The sequence below is a fragment of the Giraffa tippelskirchi genome, chromosome 10, assembly GCF_054371585.1.
Source record: "Giraffa tippelskirchi isolate mGirTip1 chromosome 10, T2T-mGirTip1v1.2.pri, whole genome shotgun sequence".
NCBI lineage: Eukaryota > Metazoa > Chordata > Mammalia > Artiodactyla > Giraffidae > Giraffa > Giraffa tippelskirchi.
The window spans coordinates 92,125,463-92,151,010 of record NC_137284.1 but is presented as its reverse complement, the minus strand read 5'-3'; the positions used below and the strand labels follow the sequence as shown (position 1 = coordinate 92,151,010).

Genomic DNA, 25,548 nt, shown 5'->3' with positions numbered 1-25,548 from the left:
ACTCCTTTCCCAATTTGGAACCAGTCTATTATTCCATGTCCAGTTCTAACTGTTGCTTCTTGACCTGCATACAGATTTCTTAGGAGGCAAGTAAGGTGGTCTGGTATTCCCATCTCTTGAAGAATTTTCCACAGTTTGTTGTGATCCACACAGTCAAAATCTTTAGTGTAGTCAATGAATCAGAAGTAGATGCTTTGGATACCCATCCTAGCCAAAGGGAAACCACTTTTCGTCCATATCTTCCATGAAAATCCAGCAATCCGTGACTTAAAAGGCACCTGTGACTTCTATCACTCCTCACAGCACGAGTGGGTCATTTTATATTTTTTCTATTCTCTCCCTTTATAATTTCCCATTTCTACTTGCCTTTGATGGTAGGCAAGCCAGACTGTGGACCCTTGGTCAGTGAGAATAGAACTAGTCTAGGAGGCTCTTGACTGGTGGTGCTCTGTCTTTCCAGAAGGCAAGTCCTGAAGTCAGGAGCTTGGGACTGAACTGCAGCCTGGGCCTCATAAGGATGAGCTTTGGGAATCAGTATGTTTTGGGGACAAGTTTTTCCCCTTACCTTTCTACTTATACCATCTGTCTGGCTAACTTCTTCAGCTTCTCTGGCCTGGGGAGCCTTCACCCATCTTTCCCACGGTTGGAGGACAGGTGGGCTGCTGGCTATGCACTTCTGAGCCCTGCGAAGGGCCATCAGGCCAGTACCCTCAGGCATAAGTTCTATACCCCAAGACACTGCTCCTTTGCTGGAAGGGTATATGGGCATTTAGGTTTCTTGCTTTTGGACAAGAAGGCAGGGAGGGAGCTAGATTTGAGTTAGAGTTCTCTGCTTGCTGGGGCAGGGTTCTCCCCTTCTCATGCTGTAAGGCTACATCCTCGACCCTTTGCCTGCTAATTCTGTGAACAGACAGCACCCTCCTGTGGGTATGGGGAGTCTGAGGGCAGTGGGGACAGAGACTCAAAGGCCTTGTTTCTCTGCTCTAACAGCATCAGCACCCAGGAAGGTCAACTGTATTTCTTAGACTGTCCCATAGAAAGAGGCCTGGGCTGTCTCAGAACCTCTGATGAGAGTTTGCCAGGGCTGATTTATGAGTCAGGAACAGCACGAGTGGGCTGCAAAAACAGATTCCAAAACTAGGAAACTGACAGAATTTCTCTGTTTCCTCTTGGGTTGCCCTCACCTGGATCATTTGGTTCTGCTGTGCGAGGCCCTGCTAAAGAGAGATCTGGTTCACAGCAGAATATTCAGGACTTCTGACAACACCATCTGACTTTAAGGACCAGGGGGTGGTTGGTCTTGGGCTGAGACAATCTAACGAGGCCAGGAAAGTGGCTTTCAAAATGCCAAGGGTTGTAGTCTGGAAGAGGGTCTGACTTCTTTTGTGAAGTCTCCAAAGGGTGGCAGAGGCCTCTGAGAGATGGGCCTTGACCCAAAGATTGAATAGGCCTTCTAAGGGAGTCAGAATAATGAGAGGGGCCAAGCATTTCCAAAATAGTTTTAAGAATACTTTAAATAAAGATTCCCTGGAGAAGAAAATGGCTACCCACTCCAGTATCCTTGCCTGGAGAATTCCATGGATAGAGAAGCCTGGTGGGCTACAGTCTATGAGGTCAGCAAAGAGGTGGACACGACTGAGCAACTAACACAACACCACATTCATTAGATAATAGCTTTTATTCACTGATATCTTCCTTTGGCTAGGTGCTTTACATACCATGAGAGACTGCTAGTTAATTACCCAATCCATTCTTTCATTTTGCCTTAATCCCCTATCTTGTTGAGGGTAGCAGTGTGTCCATCTAAAATCCTAACTCTTCCAGTCTCTCTTCAAGATAGGTAAGATCAATGAGTTATAAATAAAAATTGTTGGGTGGGGCATCTAGTGTATTATAGTGTTAAATCATTCAGTTGTGTCCAACTCTTTGTGATTCCACGGATTGTAGCCTGCCAGGCTCCTCTGCCGATGGGATTCTCCAGGCAAGAATACTGGAGTGGATTGCAATTCTCTTCTCCAGAGGATCTTCCTGCCCCAGGGATCAAACCCAGGTCTCCTGTGTTGCAGGCAGATTCTTTTACCGTTTGAGCTACAGGGAAGACTTGGGGCATCTAGGAAAATGATTTAAACAGTTAGCTGGAAGACAAGCTTCTTTTGTCCTTCCTTCTTCCTATCTGAAATGCAAATGTGATGGTTGGAGCTGCTGTAACCATTCTGTGATCACAAGGTAATCTCAAGGATATAAGCCACAAGCTAAAGATAATACAGCAAATTAAAGAAGGAAACTGGGAGATTCTTGATGTTGTGGAGCCCCCTTGCCAGTCATGAACTGCTACAATTAGATACTATATGAAGGAAAATCAATGTCTCTGTGTTAAAGGCATTATTATTTGGATTTTCTGTTATATGTAGCTGACTCAGTCTGGAAACACACATTATTTCATTTAATCCTCACAACAATTCTGGATTATAGGGTTTATTATATCCATTTTATAGATAGGAAAATGCAGTCTCCAAGAGGTTAAATAACTTGTCTAAGAACACATAACTAGCAAATGATAGAGGTAAGATTTGATCTTGGATCAATCTGACCCCAAGTTCATCACATTTCCATGTTGCTTATTTCTCTCTCTTTCTCTCTCTCTTTTTTTTAACAGAGTAGCTAATATGTGACAGCAAATTCTGTTATAATCCATACCATGAACCACTCTCGTTTTCTAAAGATGCTTCATTAGGCTCACTGTTGTTATGCCTGACCCATGCCAACCTGAATGGAGAAGGGGAGTGATCATTTGCATCCTTCTAATCTCCGTGCCACTTCCTTCCATAACCCTCCTAATGTAACATATCCTCTCTCTTTCTCACTCACTCACTCTCTCTCTCTCTCTCTCATACACGCCTGCTTTAAATGGATACTCAATATTAAGTGCCATTCTGTTTTAAGTCAGTGGACCTATTGCTTCCAATGTCCATTCTCTGCATGTCTAGACACCAGCCAAGTCACACGAAATGAGTAATTCAAAGAAGGCAAGTCACAAGCTGGGCCCTGTGCTTTCCAAGCTCCTAAATCTTGTTTGAATAGTTTATTAGCTATATTTCTTTTCTTCTTCTTTTTGTTTTTTTTTTGGTTGTTCAGCTTAGTGGCCATACTAGCAAATGTGAAGGTTGATTTACAGATTGTACTTTGTGCACTCTCTGAAGTGGAGCAAAAAATTGAAAGGCTTACGTCAAGCCCATTCATTCACAGACACATTTAGGATCAAATTATTTTTAAAACACAAATTAACTTTAAAGCCCATAAGGGCTATTTAATGTTTTGGAGTTTTCCTTTACAAATCTATAGTGATCTCCATGGCATAACATATATTTCAAGCTAAAGCTATTGCAGATTTGGAAATATGATTTTTTATATAAAACACTCTGGGATGAACTACTTCAGAGGATGAAAAATTAAGCTTGGAGTGGAGTAAACCAAACCTGCTCAATAAATAGTCACCTGGAGACTATGACCCAAGAGGCCTCAGAGTGACAGAATGTTGTAGCTGGAAGGTCTGAGCAATCATCCAGTCCAGCCCTCTCATTTTAGGGAAGGGAAAATTGAGGCATAGAGCAGTCATTTGGCTGTTGTCCAAACACACAGAGAGTGGACACTGGAAGCCACAGGTCCAGGAACTCAAAACAGAATAGCACTTAATGTTGAGTATCCATTCAAGCAGCATGTATGAGAGAGAAAGTGAGTGAGAGAGAGAGAGGGAATGAGTTAAGGTAGGAGGGTTATAGGAGGAAGTCACACAGGTTGTAGGTCACTTGGTGGTTAGGACAGAACTAGTCCTTGAACCCGGAGAAGGCAATGGCACCCCACTCCAGTACTCTTGCCTGAAAAATCCCATGGACGGAGGAGCCTGGTAGGCTACAGTACCTGGGGTCTCTAAGAGTCGGACACGACTGAGCAACTTCACTTTCACTTTTCCCTTTCATGCACTGGAGAAAGAAATGGCAACCCACTCCAGTATTCTTGCCTGGAGAATCCTACGGACGGCGGAGCCTGGTGAGCTGCCGTCTATGGGGTCGCACAGAGTCGGACACGACTGAAGCGACTTAGCATAGCATAGCATAGCATAGCATAGTCCTTGAACCTGGGCTTTCCAAACTCTTCATTCAAATGAAAAATACGTATAAAATAAAAAATTTTGGTAAGAGAGAAATTTTGGGGGATCAATTTATCTTTTTTTCTGAAATTATTTATTAATCTGGGGAGCTGTTAATAACATTCTCCACATACCTTGCTGCAGGACCTATGGAATATGCTATCATGTATCACTATTTCTGTTCATCACATATTGCTTGGACCATAATCTTACTGATGTACATGTCTATGCTCATTTCTTCAAGTACACTCTAAAGTTCTAGAGGCTTGGGTCTCCGTGTTACTTTGGTTTTGTATTCCTTGCTGGTATAGCACCAAGACAGTCACATAGCAGACACTTAACAGCTACTTCTTGGTAGAATGAACAATGAGAACAAAGCAATCTTTGTGTACAAGCCCAAAGTCCTTAAAATTCTTTACTTTTACTCTCCCATTCATGTCCTGCCTGTGTTAGCCCTTTGCTGAAGGTTACAGCTACTTTGAACCTCTCTTCAATCTACGATTCCCCCAAGCTGTTACGGCTTACTTGGTCTTAGGGGTTGGACAAAGAGGGATTTGCTAAAAGGCCATTGATAGCCCACAGGCTGCCTTTATGTGGATTAGAAAAAGATCACTCCTTCTTTGCCAAGGGTTCTCAGTCAGGGGAAAATTTTGGATCCTAGGGGATATTTGGCAATAACTAGACACATTTTGGTTTATTACAACTGAAGAGTGCTACTGGCTTAGAATGGGTACAGGTCAGGGATGCTGCTAAACATCCTGAGATGCACAGGAAAGCCCCTGAGCCCCAGAGAATTAGCTGGTCCAAAATGTCAACAGTGGTGATGCTGAGAAATGCTGCAGCAGGAAGAAAACATTCAGAACTAGACTAGGATGAAGAGGGACCTTGTTTTTGCTTAATAAATGTGTACTAAGAATTTAGCATTTTCTGCATCAAATATTGATTTGGACCAAGACTGAATACTTCAGAACATCTGTATTTAGGAACATCAGGACTACACTAGAATTTATTTAAGCTCTATGTTTCTACCTTCGAGAAAGACCCTTCAGACTAGGATCATTTCTGGAATACAGTGAGCCTTGGACTACAGAAGTCTCATTCAGTCACTTGGTATCACGGAAAGCTCCTTAAATGCACAAAGCCCCAGTTATAACTGATGATTGTGAATTATTGAGAGATCCTTCTCTGTTCCTCCTCCAGGTGATACTGTCACCAAATTCTAAATTCAATCCCTCATGCTTCACTCAATAAGCTTTCTCTCACTGGTATTGATGTCTTCTTGATATATGCATGCTGTTATCATCTCCACCCTACAATTCAACAGAGCTAAGTAGCTCTCTACAAAACTCTTAGTAAATTTACCAACCTTTGATTATACCACTTAATCTGTGTTTGCAAAGTGCTTCACCTATATTCTTATTTAAGCAGTTTATTGCATCTAAATGAGGTTTCAACTTGGAACTGGGAGAACTGGTTATTTAATTTGTTCCTCTGTGAACTCTGCTTTTGCAAATCCAGAAGCTCTGCTACTTTAGCCCTTCAAAGATAGCAAAAACAAGATTATAAAGAAACGTATTGTTCTGGTCACACTGTAGGCAGAATCAGATCTCCTGAGTTCAGCATCACATGGAATGACTTTAATGGGTCTAGTCTTTGTTTTCCAGAATGTTTGGGCTGACAAGGTTATACCCCCTGGAACTTGAAGACTTAGCTTTCTCTGAGGAGCAGGGACAGTAAAATGTTCTTGAGGAATAATTCAGGATTTCATTTCAGAACCAAGATGATTCTCCCCACTTCAGAGTGCATCTGCATTAAACCACCTCCTGTCCCCAGCTCCAAGTGCTTCTGGATCAGAAAGTTTCATTTCCTGTCTCTTCTGCTCCTGTGGAGGCAGCCTATCCGACCCTGGGGTGGACACTGTGAGCAGGGGTCCTGTGCTACTCTGGAGGGAGGAGGAGGATGTTGTGCAGCCCACTCAGCCACATTTCTGCATGTCCTCACACCTACGTACACTTGGTAAAACCCATGGAGTGGATTTTCTCTGGCAGGCACTCCCTTGCATGTTTATTAAAAATTTGCTACAACATAATAGTATTGTTTTAGAGACAGAAAACTTGCAGAAAAGATTAATCTAGGTATCCAGAATGAGTGACATCAGCAGATGGCTGAAGAAGATGTTTGTTGCTTATATTCCCTTCCTCAACAACAACAAAGTGGAATCCATCCATGGACAAAAGTACCTTTGTGGGAACTGTGGGATCCAGGTGGAAACTATGAAACACCAGTACAGTCTAAGAATGAGGAAAGCTATTTTAGGAGAAAGACTCTCATTCAGGCATCTAACTGGCTGACCACAGTCATACCTATAGACCCAGGAACAACACTGTCCCCTGAGGACTAGGCTACGGGCCCTTTTGGCTTTGGTTCTGTCTCGTGGATCATGGGCTTCTCTCATAGCTCAGCTGGTAAAGAATCCACCTGCAATGCAGTAGACACCGTTCGATTCCTGGGTTGGGAAGATCCCCTGGAGAAGGGATAGGGTACCCACTCCAGTATTCTTGGGCTTCCCTTGTGGCTCAGCTGGTAAAGAATCCGCCTGCAGTGCGGGAGACCTGGGTTCAATCCTGGGTTGGGAAGATCCCCTGGATAAGGGAAACGCTACTCACTCCAGTATTCTGGCCTGGAGAATTCCATGGACTGTATATAGTCCATGGGATCGCAAAGAGTCAGATGTGACTGAGCGACTTTCACGTCACATTCATTGTCATGGATCATATACTCAGGGACCTGGAACAAGTCTCGTCCACCTGTGGGCTGAGTCTCCTGTGTGCTTGGCCTTGGCTGTGGACCTTGTCAAGTGCCCTGTGAACTGGCTGCAGCTACTCTTGGCCATGGTCCAGGAGCCCCTGGTAAGCACTGACTTAGACAATCACCCATGGAGGAGAGCACGTTTGTGGAAGTCTGCTTTTCCAGAAGAGAAATTCTAGCAGTTCACTGGAGCAAAACAATTCAAAATTGGATTCAGTGGAGAGGAAAAGAGGAACAATTTGACTTGACCTGTGTCAACCCTCCCCAAGGTGGCACTGCTCAGAGCCAAGAGCCCTTCTCAGCCTGTGGTTACTCCTGTGGGGCAATGGAGGGTGTGTGCATGAGTGCTCAGCTTCCCCAGCTGTGCAGGATGCTGCTGGAGAGGCTCACTTCTGTGTGTCATTAGCTGCAAGGATGGGGGCTGCAACGTGTTAAGGGGATGAGACCCTAAAGACAGTATTAACAACTCCACGGGGCATGCCTGCCCATGAGCCAGTGGGGATGTCTCACCTGCAGATCTCCTCACCGGGCCCCTGCACATCCCCAGTGCTCTGCAGGGCCCATCCACATGCCCCATTACCTCATGCCTGACTCCCTTATGTGTTCCTAATGAGTGGCAAGAGCAAGCTTTTGTGGATGGCTAGTGAGCTTGTGAAAATGCTGCACTCAATATGTCAGCAAACATGGAAAACTCAGCAGTGGCCACAGGACTGGAAAAGGTCAGTTTTCATTCCAATTCCAAAGAAAAGGCAATGCCAAAGAATGCTCGAACTACCGCACAATTGCACTCATCTCACACGCTAGTAAAGTAATGCTTAAAATTTTCCAAGCCAGGTTTCAACAATACGTGAACCATGAACTTCCAGATGTTCAAGCTGGTTTTAGAAAAGGTAGTGGAACCAGAGATCAAATTGCCAATATTCGCTGGATCACCGAAAAGCAGGAGAGTTCCAGAAAAACATCTATTTCTGCTTTATTGACTATGCCAAAGCCTTTGACTGTGTGGATCTCAATAAACTGTGGAAAATTCTTCAAGAGATGGGAATACCAGACCACCTGACCTGTCTCTTGAGAAACCTGTATGCAGGTCAGGAAGCAACAGTTAGAACTGGACGTGGAACAACACCAAATAGGAAAAGGAGTATGTCAAGGCTGTATATTGTCACCCTGTTTATTTAACTTATATGCAGAGTACATCATGAGAAATGCTGGGCTGGAGGAAGCACAAGCTGGAATCATGATTGCCAGGAGAAATATCAATAACCTCAGATATGCAGATGACACCACCCTTATGGCAGAAAGCAAAGAAGAACTAAAGAGCCTCTTGATGAAAGTGAAAGAGGGGAGTGAAAATGTTGGCTTAAAGCTCAACATTCAGAAAAGTAAGATCATGGCATCTGGTCCCATCACTTCATGGCAAATAGATGGGGAAACAGTGGAAACAGTGACTGACTTTATTTTTTGGGGCTCCAAAATCACTGCAGATGGTGACTCAGCCATGAAATTAAAAAAGGCTTACTCCTGGGAAGGAAAGTTATGACCAACCTAGACAGCATATTTAAAAGCAGAGACATTATTTTGCCAACAAATGTCCGTCTAGTCAAGGCTATGGTTTTTCCAGTAGTCATGCATGGATGTGAGAGTTGGACGGTGAAAAAAGCTGAGCACCGAAGAATTGATGCTTTTGAACTGTGGTGTTGGAGAAGACTCTTGAGAGTCCCTTGGACTGCAAGGGGATTCAACCAGTCCATCCTAAAGGAGATCAGTCCCGGGTGTTCATTGGAAGGACTGATGTTGAAGCTGAAACTCCAATACTTTGGCCACCTCATGCGAAGAGTTGACTCATTGGAAAAGACCCTAATGCTGGGAGGATTGGGGGCAGGAGGAGAAGGGGACGACAGAGGATGAGATGGCTGGATGGTATCACTGACTCGATGGACATGGGTTTGGGTAGACTCTGGGAGTTGGTGATGGACAAGGAGGCCTGGCGTGCTGCGATTCATGGGGTCGCAGAGTCGGACATGACTGAACGACTGAACTGAACTGAACTGAACTGATATATATAAACTCAGCCATAAGAAAGAAGGAAATCCTGTCATTTACAAGAACATGAATGGACCTTGAGAGCATTATGCTAAGTGAAATAAATAAAACAGAGAAAGACAAATAGTGCATGATATAAACAGACAGTACAGTTGTAGACTGGTGGCTGCCTGGGGCTGGGCAGTAGGGGAGATGGGAAGATGTTGGTCAAAGGGTATAAACTGCCAGTTATAAGAAGAATAAGTTCTGGGGACTCAATGTACAGCATAGTCAATATTGTATTGTACACTTGAAAGCTGCTCATTTAAGATCTTAAATACTCTCACTTAAAAAAAAAAGATAAATATGTGAGGCAATGGAGTTGTTAACTAAACTTATCCTGTCAATCACTTCATAAACAGGTATCTGAATCAAATCATCACATTGTACACCTTACACTTAATGTTACATGTCAGTTATGCCTCAATAAAGCTGATGGAAAAAGAAAAAAGAAAAAAAAAAGATTAACTGTGGAGATGCTTTGAAGGTTCCAGTTTGTAAATTAGCAGCATAAGGGTTAATGTTGGGAAGAAGGCTCCTGGAAGATGTTTGAATCTCCTAGGGAAGGGGGCATGCAGGCCAGTTTAAGCAAGGAAACCCTGGGGGTGTCACTCTAGGCTCCTGGGATCAAATCCTGAAAATGATCAAAAAGTCTCAAGTGCTGCAGCCCATGGGGTCACAAAGAGTTAGACATCGCTTAGTGCTTGAACAACAACAATTTCAGGACAAACTGAGAAGTTGAGAAGTTATCTATTTGCTTTCCTTGGCAGTGAGCTCATTGCAAAGGATCAGGAGGCATTTTCTCCTCTTCTGGAGAGGGTGTGGCCTGGACCTTCTGGAGGTCTTTGCTTCTTATGCTGAGAGGGGAGGCAAGGTGTCTCCTCTAAGTCAGTGCTCACTAAGGCAGTGATGGTCAGACTGTAAGAGTTAGGTGGGCTGCCTGAACAGAGGGAGAAATAGCTTCTACCTGATGCTGGGAGAACACTTGTGTTGCTGGTTCCACATGTGGTAGACCTCTGTTTGTAAACTGAAGAAAACTGGGCATGAGGTAGTAGGCAGCTGGGGAGCCTCAATAAAGGTCCCTGGAGACACCGATTAATCTGCCTCACGATTCTGCCAGCTCATCTCTACTACCAGTTTGACAAGGCATGCTTGGCTTATGAAAATGTATTCTGGACATTCAGCTCACGTCTCTTTAAGTATCTTCCTTTTGCTAATCAAACCCAGAGAAGCATTTCAGCTGCTCAGATGCCAAGCAGAAGCACTGACACTTTAATCTGGACCGTGGCACGTTATTAGTACTGCGCTCACCCTTTCATTCATTTGCTTCTCTTGCAGAAGAAGCTGCGTGAATGATTTTTTCACTGAGAATGATAAATGGGCTTGGCGTTTCCCGCTCTCATTTTTTGCATGGTCTGTGAATGTACTTGCATTTTCCAATTTTCAAATATAACATGTCCAGATGTGTATGAATGAGAAGATGCAAATATTCTGATGAGCTTAATTTTCCTGGAGAGAATTTTGCAATAATATGAATATGGAGCCCAAATTGTTAAACACACAAGGGAAAAAGAACAGAGAAAGAGCTTTCTCATTAAAAAGAGTCACAATCAGCTCATTTTTTGCATTGCTTTGATCCTAGAATTTCCCTCCCATCAGGGGCCTGGTGACAAGGGGGACTATTGTGGAAGCTGAAACCTCTCTATAGCCATGTTTGTTTCTTTGTAATTTTTGAAACTGATTGTTCCTTGACAAACTGTTTGGGTGCTTTCAAATATATGGGCTGCAGTGGTGAACTCAGAGAGATGATGTGGAATCCCTATTAAAATATGCAAATATCAACGAGCTCTGATATAATATGACTGGAATCCTGAATGGTCGTGATTATTTTTGAGCAAAGGGCTTCCCCGTGAACTGCATTTAAAGTGATTAATTTAACTGCTGTAACATGGGGTATTAGTGTTGAAGGATATATACAGGAGTAATACAACTGCTGTTTTTTATGAGAGAAGAGGGAAAAGAGGCACAGGCTTCCTACTGCAAATTATTTTCTGCTAGGATATTGAGAAATCATTCAGAAGCCAGGGTCAGAGTTTTTTGTGCGTAATCATATAGGAGGCTCTGGTGCAAAGCTGAATGTAAGTGGTTGAGGGAGGAGAGAATAGAGAATAGGGTTTTTTGTTTTTATTTCCTCAGATCCAAATAGACTAGAGAAATGCATCCTTTTGATGACAGACAAAGGGCAGAAGATGTTTGCATAAAAATAAACTGTGGTGAGGTGTGGTGGATTCCTAGTGGTGCTTTGTTAATTGTGATGGTTGTAAATATGGACCATCTGTTTTGGAACCATTATTAAAAATGCAAGCACATTCCCCACCATTCACATGATTTACTACTTTCTTAGCAGGATCAAGATGAAAACTTTTCAGTTGCATTTACAGGGATCATATTAAATCCATTTAGTAATGCTGGGAATGGTTTGGGGCTTTGCCTAATGCATGTAAAATAAAAAATACGAATATCAACAGGAGGCCATAATATATTTGCTCTTAAATTTCTACACAGCTATGAATTGTATAGGCAGTTTCTTCTATGTGGCAGACATATAATGAGAGGAGAGAATCTCAATGTTGGTAATAGCATTATCAGAGATTAAAAAAGAGGAAGAAGCCTAAACACTAGCACTTAAAGATGATATCTCAAAGATCTTGAGTTTGTATAGGAAATCTTTCTTCTTCTTTTTTTTTTTTTTTTTAAACATTTGAGTCGGAGAAGAGAACAAGCTAATAAATTCCCAAATCCAACCCGTGTAAAAAACCACATTATAGGAAAAGGGAAACATCTTTGTTTTTCTGATTTTGCTTCAGTTTCCTTCTCTGAGTGCTTCTGAACACCTGAAATTTAGATTATCAATTATTTCACTTATAAACTTGATTCCATAATGATATGCCCACTCAAGGTCAAGTATAAAAGAATCTCAGTAGAACATAAAACTGAAACTGCAATTTAAAAAATCAAGTAGATATTTAAAGATCACATATATTGGGCTACCCAGGTCAGCTGTCTCAGGCACACTAAGAAATCCATAAGTAAGGATACACTTCGGGGAGAATTTCCTACTTGTGTGAATTGTGATAGGTTGAATAGATTACCCAGAATGTGGTAAAAAGACTCTCTTTGTAATTGACAGAAAATGAAACAGAACAGGAAAATGAGCTAGCATATTTCTCAGAAGAGTCTAGGCACATTCATCCCTAAGAGCTCAGTCCTCCCTTCCCCTGTTTTCTCATCACTCCTCTGGCTTGCTGTGAGTCAGCACTGCCCAATACAACTTTCTGTGATGCTAGAAGTGTTCTGTATTCGTGCTGTCCAATATGGTAGCCACTGGCCACATGTGACCACTGATCATTTGAAATGCAGCTAGTGTGACTAAATTGGAAACTTTAGGAAACAAATTGTATTTAATTTTAATCAGTTTAAATTTAGGCAGTGTAAGTCTAAGTCCTTAATATTGCAACTGAAGACTTCCTGAGTCAGCAGTGGGAGGATTCCAAAGGACAGCTGGTGATGCCCTGTGAGGGAGGGATTGTTCTGAGCAGGAGGTTGTAAGTATGTGGTTAAGCAAATTCATATGAGAGTAAAATGATACAAATGGTGCCTTCCAAGGGAGAAGGTTTCTGTGAATCTATACCTAAAACTCTCAATAAAGCAAATCAGGGAAGGCCTTTGAGTTCCTCTGGAATGTGAAGCCCACAGGGCTATATAATAAAGCACAGGCATGGTTTTTCCTTAGGATTCTCCCAGTCTAATGGGAAGAGATGAAGAAGAAAGATTATACTATTGACCGAAACACAAGTAAATACATTTTGCAAGTGATTGGGAAAGGGATGGAATCCAGAGATAGCAATGGAAAGTAAGGTTGTTAAAAATGGCGGCATTTACACGAGAAAACTTCCCAGGAACAAGAAAGCCATGATTTTCTCTGATTTGTGGTTGGGCTGGGTCAAGGTCAACCTTAGAGAAGATTAGAGAAGGTCAATCAGATGAAGAGAAAAGGGTTGGGGGGCTATATGGGCTCACTGAGGATTATGGGGTGCGGTTAAAAAATCAGAGCCTTTACCTGACATATCAGTATTTAATGCCCAGCATGAGATAGGCATTGTTTGTGCATGAAGCATTGAACAGGGTTCCACCCTCAGGAAATTATAACAAAGATGGCAAACCAGCTCTACCTAAGCTGCGATAAACAACACAAAGCAATACTTCAGTGCAGCGCCTGGAAAGGCAGAGCAGGATACCTCCAGCTTCAGAGCAGGCAGAGACCCTTGTGCGTTGGGGAGGCCAGAGTGCAGGGGGGGTTGGGCTTGAAGAGTTTAACTGGGTGGCAAGCAGAGGAGGGAGAAGGGACAATGGTCAGAGGGAAAATACAGAATGACTGAAGGAGCCAGCTGTCCGAAAGTTAAGGTGGTCATGGTCAGAAGTGTGGGCTTGACCCAGAGGACCCTGGAAAAGTCAGAAGACAGAGAGCTAATGCGGCAGGCTTGGCAAGGGCATTCTCTTGACAAATGCAGTGGTGTTAAAACAGCCCAAGGCTGGGAGGCCCCAGGGAGGCAGTGACAGGAGCAAGATGAGCTATTTCTACACCTGGGCAAAGGTTGCTTAGGACTGAGCCCACTGCCCAGCTGAATGGCCTGAAAATGAATCTGTTCAGCTCTAACAGCCCCTCTCTGCCTGGGAAAACAGGGTCCAAAGTTCATTTTATACGTGAGTTGCCACCCAGGTCAAGGCAGAAATTTCAGAGGAGGCTTAAGAGATTAAACCCAACATCTCCTTTATGTAACTGCTCATAGTAATTGGAAGAAGGATTCTGAAACCATGGTTACCATAGAGGACTAAAATTAAGATCAAAGGTGATGATTTCAAATCCAACGAAACAGAATAGGTTCAAGCTAGAGCTCACATTTATGCTTTGTATAGACTATCTGATAATCCTTTGTAAATGCATCCTTTTGTGAAGCAATCTCAGGAGACAGTATAGCAGTTCACGCAGCCCTGAAGCTTAGTGCAAACCCTCCCAGTACTGGGTAACAGGATGGAATCCCAGGCTGAAAGGAAATGAGGTTTATAACAGGTATGAGGTTTTTAGACATGATTTTTACAGACACTGCTGATTCTTGTTGCTCCTGCTGGGCCTAGTTGAGAATTGGCATTTATTAGCAAAGGCAGTCACTGTAAAAAAATATTTTCCCAGGAGACTTCAGAGTAAAGATTTTTCTAGTAGAGCTCAGTTCTTCAAGTTTTTCTTTCAGTCAGGGATAACCATCTCATTTATAAGGAGGGTGAAAACTGTTGTGGAATGTCCTAGAATGGGTGACAGGAAGTACACCCAGGGGCTAGTTCTCCTTATTGTGAAAGGGGTTCTGGCCTGTCTGGAATGTTGTGGACAGCTATGAGGCCTCTCTACTCTGAATAAACATAGCAGTTCCCCGCATAAGGGCTTCCCTGGTGGCTCAGATGGTAAAGCATCTGCCTGCAATGCGGGAGACCTGGGTTCAATCCCTGAGTTGGGAAGATCCCCTGGAGAAGGAAATGGCAACCCACTCAGTACTCTTGCCTGGAAAATCCCATGGACAGAGGACTCTGGTAGGCTACAGTCCATGGGATCACAAAGAGTTGGACATGACTGAGTGGCTTCACTTTCTTTCCCCTCATAAATCCCTCATTCTTCAAATAGAGGGGTACACTGCCAGCTGTTCTCACTACTGAATTTCTTTCCCACATTGCTGCTGTCAGGCAATGTGGTGGTTACCCAACGTCTTCCAGAAGCCACAGCTGCAGCCTGCCTTGTGTCAGAAACCAATGATGTAGAGTACACATTCAGAAAAGTGCATAATATACAAATGCACAGACTAATAATTTATTATAAAGTCAACAATGGTGTCACTACCAGTCAGGTCAAGGAATAGGACATCCTGGAAATCTCATGTGCCCCTCCCCAGTCACATGCTTATGTCTTGCCTCTGGGGGTAACACCATTCTACATTCCTTAACAATCATTTTTCATTATGGCGTTATGAGCTATGAACATATTCCAACAATATTCTAAATCCAACTTTTGATATTAGAGGAATACTAAAAATATTCTTCTATATTTTCTTTCTCTCAGCATTGTGCACTGTAAAGTTCACCCCTATTGATGTGGGTAGTTATGTTTCTTTTATTTTCATTTCTGTATTCCATTGCATGCTGCTGCTGCTAAGTCGCTTTAGTCGTGTCCGACTCTGTGACCCCAGAGATAGCAGCCTACCAGGCTCCTCTGTCCCTGGGATTCTCCAGGCAAGAACACTGGAGTGGGTTGCCATTTTCTTCTCCAATGCATGAAAGTGAAAAGTGAAAGTGAAGTCGCTCAGTTGTGTCCAACTCTTCGCGACCTCATGGATCACAGCCTACCAGGCTCCTCTGTCCCTAGGATTTTCCAAGCAAGAGTACTGGAGTGGGATGCCATTGTCTTCTCCAATTCCATTGCATAAATACACCAATTTATCCATCTGTCCTAGTAGGGATGGCCACTTGGGTCATTTACTTTTCCTTTTTTGAGATTATTGTTTTCTCAGCAGCTGCTGGCTCCCCATCAGTAATGGTCATGCCAAAAAAATAATTAAAGTTCAGGAGACTTTCCAGATTGTAATAAAGATCAGTCACTGAGAAAGTGTTATCGATCACTTTTCAAGTAAGACATCATACACAATGCACAATAGGGTTCACAGAGTCTCCAACACTGAGAGGAATTTGAGCCTCTATATTAGCAACTCAAATTTTTACCTGCTCTAATTTTATCAATATTAAATAACTTTCTATATTGGTACATTCAGGTTACAAATTATCAAATAATAATTTAAACCATTTTTTTTTGTGAGCTGTATTAATTTTGCAGACTTACTATCCAAATCTTTCCTTGTTGTGTGCATTCTCTAAAATAGCTTTCTCTCATGATGATATAATCAGCTAGTAGGTGACAGCAATAATGTCTTCATGTTATTTCAGGTTTAGCCTTCAAAATGAGAATGAACTAAAAGTAGAAAGCACTTTAATATATGCATTCATTTATGCTGGCATTGACAAAGACTGATACCAAGCATAGTGTGGCATCTGTCATAATAATTAATAATAATAATAATAATAATAATAATAATAATTGCTAATGATTATAACAACCATGGCAACAACATGCTGTCATCCATACATAAAATGATGCCACTAATCCAGAGTCAGTAGACTGTAATTTTTAAGGTTTTTCCCCTCCAGGATTCGGAAATATATGTCCCCAACCATCCCTGCTCTCTTAACTAGCTCCCACTAAAAGTCTGCCCTCAGGCAAGTTGCCTTTGATCATATTTCATCCTGAGTCTAACTTCAAACTAGCTAGAGTTCTCCTGGGCACTCTCAGGGTATTCCTGGACCACCTGATATAAGAAATGCTATAAGGGAGAGGACAGAGCGATAATCATTTGCTGCCAGTTTATTCTGGCAGCTATGGTGACAACAGTCATAAAATGTGTCTTAATTAAACATCATAAAGCAATTGGAAAGAAACAACTCCCTTAATTGTTTTCCTAGTGGAAAACTCTTTGGTCACAGATTCCATATAAATTCAGGCCCATATATCTGCTCTCTAATAGATATCTTCACCTGAATATCTTCTTGGTACCTCCCACCTCAATACATCCCCAAACTAGAATGACCACATCTGGTTTTCCAGCCACAGGCTCAGTTTACATTGTTGTCCCAGTAGCATGAACAGTACCTCTCTTCCTTTCCAACTGTGTGCTGGTCTGAACAATCAACAATATGCTCACCCTACCCAAAATGCACTCTTGTCCTCCCTGTCTCCATTTCCCTCCACATCTCTGATTTACTACTTCACTGATGTTCACTTTCTCAGCTATTGGCACCATCATCCTTTCTGTGGCTTAAAGTGGAGAAGAATGATGCTCTCTCATGAAGCCTTGTGGATTCTACCTTGGAAGTCTCTCTCCCACCAAACACTTCTCCAACTACCACTGTGCTTCTCCACACACCATTATCTCTTGCCTGGGCGCTTCCATCAAGTCTCCCCTCTGCTTCTTTTGCCTCTAGTATTACTCCTCTGTAACTTGATTTTCACCCTCTTTGAACCACAAAACTGATCATGTCACCCCAATTAAATCCGTGCAATGGCCTCTCACTGCTCTTGGATGAAGTCCATGGTTAATGGGGCCCATCGCGGCTACCTGCAGGCTGCTCCTTTTGGCACTGGTCACGCCACCCTCTACCCTCCAGAAGTGCAGGACCTCAGGTGTTAGGAGCATGGTACCTGCACTCTCTAGATACACTTCTCCTCTGGCACCTTCCTCCACTTCACCTGGCTCACTCCTCCAGATTTCAGCTTAGTTGCTGCTTCCTCCAGGAAGCTTTCTCTGGCCCTTCTAGACTAAAATATGTGTTCCTGCCAGGTATAGCCTGCATCTTTCCTACTGGAGCACTGACCATAATTTATTCTCATTGCTTACTATAGACAATATGTTCCAAGTGGCTAGAACTGTGTTCATCTTGTTTATCACCAAAACTCCAACAACTGACTTAGTGAGTATCACTGGTGCTCACAAAGGGTTCATCAGTGAAATGACTAACATTCAAATCCAGGGTATCTGAGGCACAGAAGAATGAACCCTTTCTGTGTTGTTTGTGTCAGACACCTTTTATCTTCCATAATAATCTCCTTAGCAAAAATAAATAAATAGGGCCTATTCTAACTTATAAGTTTTTGCACAGCAAAAGAAACCATAAACAAAATGAAAAGAACCTATGGAGTAGGAGAAAATATTCACAAATGATGCAACTGACAAGGGCTTAATTTCCAAAACAGATAGACAGCTCATATAATTTAATAATAACAACAACAACAACAAACCTAATTGAAAAAATAGGCAGAAGACTGAAATAGACGTTTCTCCAAAGAAGACATACAGATGCTCAATACGTACATGAAAAGATGCTCATTGTTGCTAATTATTAGAGACATGGAAATCAAAATTATAATGAGCTACCACTTCACACCAGTTAGAATGGCCATCATTAAAAAGTTCACAAATAGTAAATGCTGGAGAGGGTGTGGAGAAAAGGGAATCCTCTTAACACTGTTTGTGGGAATGTAAATTGGAACAGCCACTATGGAGGTTCTTCAAAAAACTAAAAATAGAGTTATCACATGATCCAGCAATCCCACTCCTGGGCATATACTCAGATAAAACTATAATTAGAGGGGCTTCCCTGGTGGCTCAGTGGTAAAGAATCTGTCTGCCAATGCAAGAGACACGGGTTCGATCTCTGGTCTAGGAAGATCCCACAGAGCAACAGAGCAACTATACCTGTGCACCATAACTACTGAGCCTCTGTTTTAAAGCTGGAAACCACAACTACTGAGGCCACACACCACAATTACTGAAGCCTGTGCACTCTGGAGCCTGTGTTCAGCAACAAGAGAGGCCACCACAATGAGAAGCCCAGACACTGAAACCAGAGAGTAGACCCTGCTTGCTGCAACTAGAGAAAAGTCCAGCATGGCCAAAAATAAACAAATAAGATTACAAAAAAACTGTGATTTGAAAAGGTACATATACCTCTATGTTCATAACAGCACTATGGAATTAAATGTTCACTCTTGCCATCTCCTATTTGACCACTTCTAATTTACCTTGATTCATGGACCTAACATTCCAGGTTCTTATGGAATATTGTTCTTTACAACATTGTATTTTACTTCCATCACCAGTCACATCCACAACTGGGCGCTATTTTTGCTTTGGCCTAGCCTCTTCATTCTTCCTGGAGCTATTTCTCCACTCTTCTCCAGTAGCATATTGGGCACCTAACCACTTGGGGAGTTCATCTTTCAGTCTCTTATCTTTTTGCCTTTTCATACTGTTCATGGGGTTTTCAAGGCAAGAATATTAAAGTTGTTTGCACTCCCTTCTCCAGTGGACCACGTTTTATCAGAAATTTAATTCAGATGACCCTTCTATCTACTAGTGTGGGCAAGAATCCCTCAGAAGAAATGGAATAGCCCTCAACAAAAGAGTCTGAAATGCAGTACTTGGGTGCAATTTCAGAAATGACAGAATGATCTCTGTTTGTTTCCAAGGCAAACCATTCAATATCACAGTAATCCAAGTCTATGCCTCAACTGCTAATGCCAAAGAAGCTGAAGTTGAATGGTTGTATGATGACCTACAAGACTTTCTAGAACTAAAACCAAAAAAAGATATCCTTTTCATCATAGGGGATTAGAATGCAAACGTAGGAAATCAAGAGATACCTGGAGTAACATGCGACTTTGGCCTTGGAGTACAAAATGAAGCAGGGCAAAGGCTAATAGAGTTTTGGCAAGAGAATGTACTGCTCATAGCAAACACTGTCTCCCAACAACACAAGAGACAAGTCTACACATGGACATCACCAGATGGTCAATACCAAAATCAGACTGATTATATTCTTTGCAGCCAAAGATGGAGAAGCTCTATACAGTCAGCAAAAACAAGACCCAGAGCTGACTGGGGCTCAGATCATGAAATCCTTATTGCAAAATTCAGACTTAAATTGAAGAAAGTAGGGAAAATCATTAGACCATTCAGGTATGACCTAAATCAAATCCCTTATGATTATACAGTGAAAGTGACAAATAGATTCAAGGGATTAGATATGATAGAGTGCATGAAGAACTATGGACGGAGGTTTGTAACATTGCACAGGAGGCAGTGATCAAGACCATCTTCAAAAAGAAGAAACGCAAAAAGGCAAAATGGTTGTCTGAGAGGCCTTACAAATAGCTGAGAAAAGAAGAGAAGCAAAAGGCAAAGGAGAAAAGGAAAGATATACCCATTTGAATGCAGAGTTCCAAAGAATAGCAAGGAGAGGTAAGAAAGACTTCCTCAGTGATCCATGCAAAGAAATAGAGGAAAACAATAGAATGGGAAAGACTAGTGATCTCTTCAAGAAAATTAGAGATACCACGGGAACATTTCGTGCAAAGATGGCACAATAAAGGACAGAAATGGTAAGGACCTAACAGAAGCAGAAGATATTAAGAAGAGGTGGCAAGAATACACAGAAGAACTATATAAAAAAGATCTTCATGACCCAGATAACCATGATGGTGTGATCACTCACCTAGAGCCAGATATCCTGGAATGTGAAGTCAAGTGGGCCATAGGAAACATCACTATGAACAAACTTAGTGGAGGTGAAGGAATTCCAGTTGAGCTATTTGAAATCTGTAAAGATGATGCTGTGAAAGTGCTACACTCAAGATGTCAGCAAATTTGGAAAACTCAGCAGTGGCCACGGGACTGGAAAAGGTCAGTTTTTATTCCAATCCCAAAGAAAGACAATGCCAGAGAATGTTCTAACTACCTAACAACTGTAGTTATTTCGCATGCGAGCAAAGTAAAGCTCAAAATTCTCTAAGCTAGGCTTCAACAGTTTGTGAACTGTGAATTTCCAGATGTTCAAGCTGGATTTAGAAAAGGCAGAAGAACCAGAAATCAAATTGCCAATATAAGTTGGATCATAGAAAAAGCAAGAGAATTCCAGAAAAACATCTATTTCTGCTTCATCGACTAAGCTAAAGCTCTGACTGTGTGGATCACAACAAACTGTGGAAAATTCTGAAAGAGATGGGAATACCAGACCACCTTACCAGCCTCCTAAGAAATCAGCATGCAGGTCAAGAAGCAACAATTAGAACTGGATATGGAGCAACGGACTGGTTCAATTTGGGAAACGAGTACGTCAAGGCTGTATATTGTCACCCTGCTCATTTAACTTACATGCAGAGTACATCATGAGAAATGCCAGGCTGGATGAAGCACAAGTTGGAATCAAGACTGCAGGGAGAAATATCAATAATCTCAGATACGCAGATGACACCACCCTTGTGGCAGAAAGTAAAGAGGAACTAAAAAGCCTCTTGATGAAAGTGAAAGAGGAGAGTGAAAAAGTTGGGTTAAAACTCAACATTCAAAAAACAAAGATCATGGCACCTGGTCTCATCACTTCATGGCAAATAGATGGGGACACAATAGAAACAGTGACAGACTTTATTTTTGGGGGCTCCAAAATCACTGCAGATGGTGACTGAAGCCATGAAATTAAAAGATGCTTGCTCCTTGGAAGAAAGCTATGACCAACCTAGACAGCATATTTAAAAAGCAGAGATAGTATTTTGTCAACAAAGGTCCATCTAGTTAAACCTATGTTTTTTTCAGTTGTCATGTATGGATGTGAGAGTTGGACCATAAAGAAAGCTGAGTGCCAAAGTATTATGCTTTTGAACTGTGATGTTGGAGAAGACTTTAAGAGGCCCTTGGACTGCAAGGAGATCAAGCCAGTCAATCTTAAAAGGAGATCAGTCCTAAATATTCATTGCAAGGACTGATGTTGAAGCTGAAGCTCCAATACTTTGGCCACCTGATGTGAAGACCTGACTCATTGGAAAAGACCCTGATGGTGGTAAAGTTTGAAGGCAGGAGGAGAAGGGGATGACAGAGGATGAGATGGCTGGATAGCATCACCGACTTGATGAACATGAGTTTGAGCAAACTCTGGGTGTTGGAGATGACAGGGAAGCCTGGCATGCTGAAGTCCACGGGTTCTCAAAGAGTCGGACATGACTGAGTGACTGAACTCAACTGAAGATATGGAAACAACCTAAATGTCCATTGACACATGAATGGATAAAGAAGATATGGTACATATATACAATGGAATACTACTCAGCCACATAAAAGAATGAAATAATACCATTTGCAGCAATATGGATGCAACTAGAGATAATCACACTAAGTGAAGTAAGTCAGACAGAGAAAGACATCATATGATATCATATAATATCTATATTATATGTAGAGTCTAAAATACAACATGAACATATCTACAAATCAGAAAAGGACTCAGACATAGAGAAGAACCAACCTCCCCATTGGTTGCCAATGGGGAGGGAAGTGAGTGAGGGAAGGATTGGAAATTTGGGACTAGCATATGCAAATTATTATATTCAGAATGGATAAACAAGATCCCTCTGTATAGCACAGGGAATTATATTCAATATCCTGTGGTAAACCATAATGGAAAAGAATAAAAAATATATACATAAACATATAACCGAATCACCTTGCTGATAGCAGAAATTAATACATTATAAATTAACTACAATAAAAATTTAAAAAATATCCATCTGGCTTTAAATATGACACTATATATGACACAAGATTATTAATAGGAAAAGCTATTTATCAATAATTCTAAATTAAAAATATGGTGAGTTTGCTGATTACTTATCTTAAAAAAGAAAATGTATCAAGAACTAGTATACACAGCTGACATTAGATCAATGGCCTTAGGACTTTTCCTCATAGAAAATCTGTCCTGTTTCCGGGCTCAGTCCCTTAGAGGCAGATGTGGATAGTCCCCCCAGTACTCACCGCAGCATCCACTAATCTGTTCTCTCAGAAACTGGAAAGGGCACTTACCATTTTGTTCACTCCCTTCAGCACATGTACTAAGAAAAGAATCTGAAGGCATATGTTCATCTTCTGCCTGGCTTAGAAAACTAACATTTATGAAAAAGGAGTTCAGTGATTTATAAACTTATGAAGAGCTCCAGGCTGAAGGACTTGAACTTCATTTTTTTAAAAATACTTTCCCTCCAGCTTTATTCGGATATAATTGACTATTTAAGGTGTACAACATGTTGGTTTGATGCATTTACCTATTGCTAAATGATTACCATCATAGCATTAGCTCACACCTCCATCTTGTCCACAATTATTAATATCATTTCTTTTTTATGGTGAGATCTACTCTCCTGGCAACTTTCAAGTATATAACATTGTTAACTACAATCACCATGCTATATATTAGACCCCTAGTACTTATAACTAGAAATGCATACCCTTTGACCAATGTCTCCCCATTTCCCCCACCCCTCAGTTCCTGGTAACCATCACTCTATTATTTGTTTCTATAAGTTTGTTTACATTCAACATATAAATGATATTTTCAGTATTCACTTTTCTGTAAGACCTGCATTTTAGATTCATTCCTAATCTTTTCGTAAGATGATCCAAGGTCCATGGGGTTTGTGTGAGACGGCAGCAACTGACCAAAGAGTGATGAATAAATATTTTGTGAGGGATTTTCCCAGGCGGTGCAGTGGTAAAGAATCTGCCTGGAAAAGCAGGAGCCACAAAAGACATGGGTTCGATCCCTGGATCCCGAAGACCTCCTGGAGGAGGAAATGGCAACCCATTCCAGCATTCTTGCCTAGAAAATCCCATGGACAGAGGAACCTGGCAGGCTATAGTCCATGGGGTCACAAAGAGTCAGACATGACTGAGCATCCATGCATGTATCCTAAATGAGCAGATAGTCCTAATAATAATAATACCCTTTTTTTGTTGTTGTTGTTGCCATTTACCTGTTTTAAGACTCATTAGCTTTAAGGTATCTAATAAATATTGCCTTGCAGTGTGCGTAATTATTACAACTTGGTAGAACGAGACACTGGTAAAGCAAAAAGAATGAATATTTTTCCCTCAATATCCAGACCCCAGTCACCCAAAGCTCTGGCCTTGAGTTTCTGTCTTCTTCACCTCTTCTCTTCCAATTCTAGAGAATTTCTACCATGTTGTAAAGAGTGTGGGCCTTGGAGTCATTCAGGCCACAAAATACTTGTTGACTACTATGACATACCAAGCCCATTGCAGGGTCTGGCTTCTAAGCAGACCCTGAGGCATATTTATTCCTGAGGCATAAATTCAAATCCTAGTTCTGCCAATTTCTTGCTGGATGATCTTGGGCAATCCAGCCACATTTGAAATGAGTGGTAATTTTTGAAATGGGAATAATAATTCTTCCATGCTGAAAGTGGGGGTTGTGGGATTGACTGGAATAATGATTATGTAATAAGTGTCTCATAATGTTTTAAATACCTAGTAGGTGCTTGATAAATGGTACCATTTAAAATAACCTGGGCACTCTGGTCCCTGCAGGAGGTCAGCATAGCTTGTTGTTTCATGCCTCCTCATGCCTACTGGAGGAAGACTGTGGAAGGGGAAGAGGAGGTTGCGAGAGCACAAAGCCACAGGTATAGCCCTCGTGTGAACACAGACCACCTCTTCCCCTAGGATGGAGTACAGTGCTGGCTGAGGCAGAGATCCAGACCGCCTGACCACAAGTAAATACTTCTGTTGAATGAACAAAGGGGCCAGGAACTATGCTTTCCTCTCAAGGATTATCCATGCGTGATTAAACATCAGTGTCTACCAATACAATTAGTAAGTGTAAACACTCAGAAGATTAAATAATGAGTCTGCTTTATTCTCTTTGGGTGGATGAGTGAAATACAAAGATAGAAAAATATATATACCTTCTGGAGACTGTTTACATTTTTTGTATTTCACAGAGGGGAGCCAGGCTCAGTTAATTCGTTCTCTTCTTCCTCCTGCTGATTCTTTTGCTTCTCCTTCTACTGCTCGGCTTCTCCTCCCTCTTCTTCTTCTGCCACTTAACCAGCATCATCACTATCATCATTATCAGCAGCAATAGCAGTAGCAGCACCATTAACTTTTATTGAAAACTTGTTATGCTTGAGGCATCAGGCTACATAAGCCCTTTGGGATGCCTGTGTATCTCTTGTCAAGCAGGCAGTTTAGAAGAGGGTTTTGAGCTGGAAATAGTAATTTGGGAGTTGGGATCTGTATTCATTTTCTCGGGTTGCCACATGTACTGAGTGGCTTACGTAACAAATTTATTGCTTCAGAATTACGGAGGCTACCAGTCTAGGATTCAAATGTTGGCAGGGTTGATTCCTCCTGAGGGCTGCAAGGAAAGATCTTTTCCAGGCCTCTCCCCTTTGGTAGTTTGCTGGCAATCTTTGGCCTTCCTTGAATTGTAGAAGCATCATCCTGATCTCTGCCTTCATCTTCATATAGTGGTGGTGGTGACAGTGTGTGTGTGCACACACGCATGTGTACAAATTTCCCCTTTTATAAGGGTACAGTCACACTGGATTAGGGCCCACTCTAGGACTGCATTTTAACCTTACTACCTCTTTAGAGACCCTGTTTCCCAGCAAAGTCATATTCTAAGGTACTAGGGATCCCATATATCCTTATTGGGAGGGGCAAAATTTACCCCAACAGGGTCATGGGAATAAGTGAAATTATTAGGAAGTACATGTAGAAGGAGGAGAGAACTGAGACAAGGAGCTGAGAATTTCCAAAAGCAGTGTTTACTGCCTGCCTGTGAGGCATCATGAGCACAAAAAGGCCCTTGGCTCTGACAGTCAGGAGGGTGAAGGCAGATGGCTGATCCCAGGCACGTCCCATAGTAGGACTTGGTTGGGTGCCCTTTCCTCATTCCAGGGCCCAGCCCTACAGACAAATATTTTGTTCAAACTGAATGAAGAAAAAGGA

The 25,548-nt window shown here is 41.9% G+C and overlaps 1 protein-coding gene across 1 annotated transcript in view; it reads right to left on the bottom strand.

Annotated features, from left to right (window-relative positions):
- Positions 1-25,548, bottom strand: part of LHFPL3 (LHFPL tetraspan subfamily member 3) — a 589,331-nt gene that overhangs the window by 69,566 nt on the left and 494,217 nt on the right. The gene's annotated exons all lie outside the window — the stretch shown is intronic.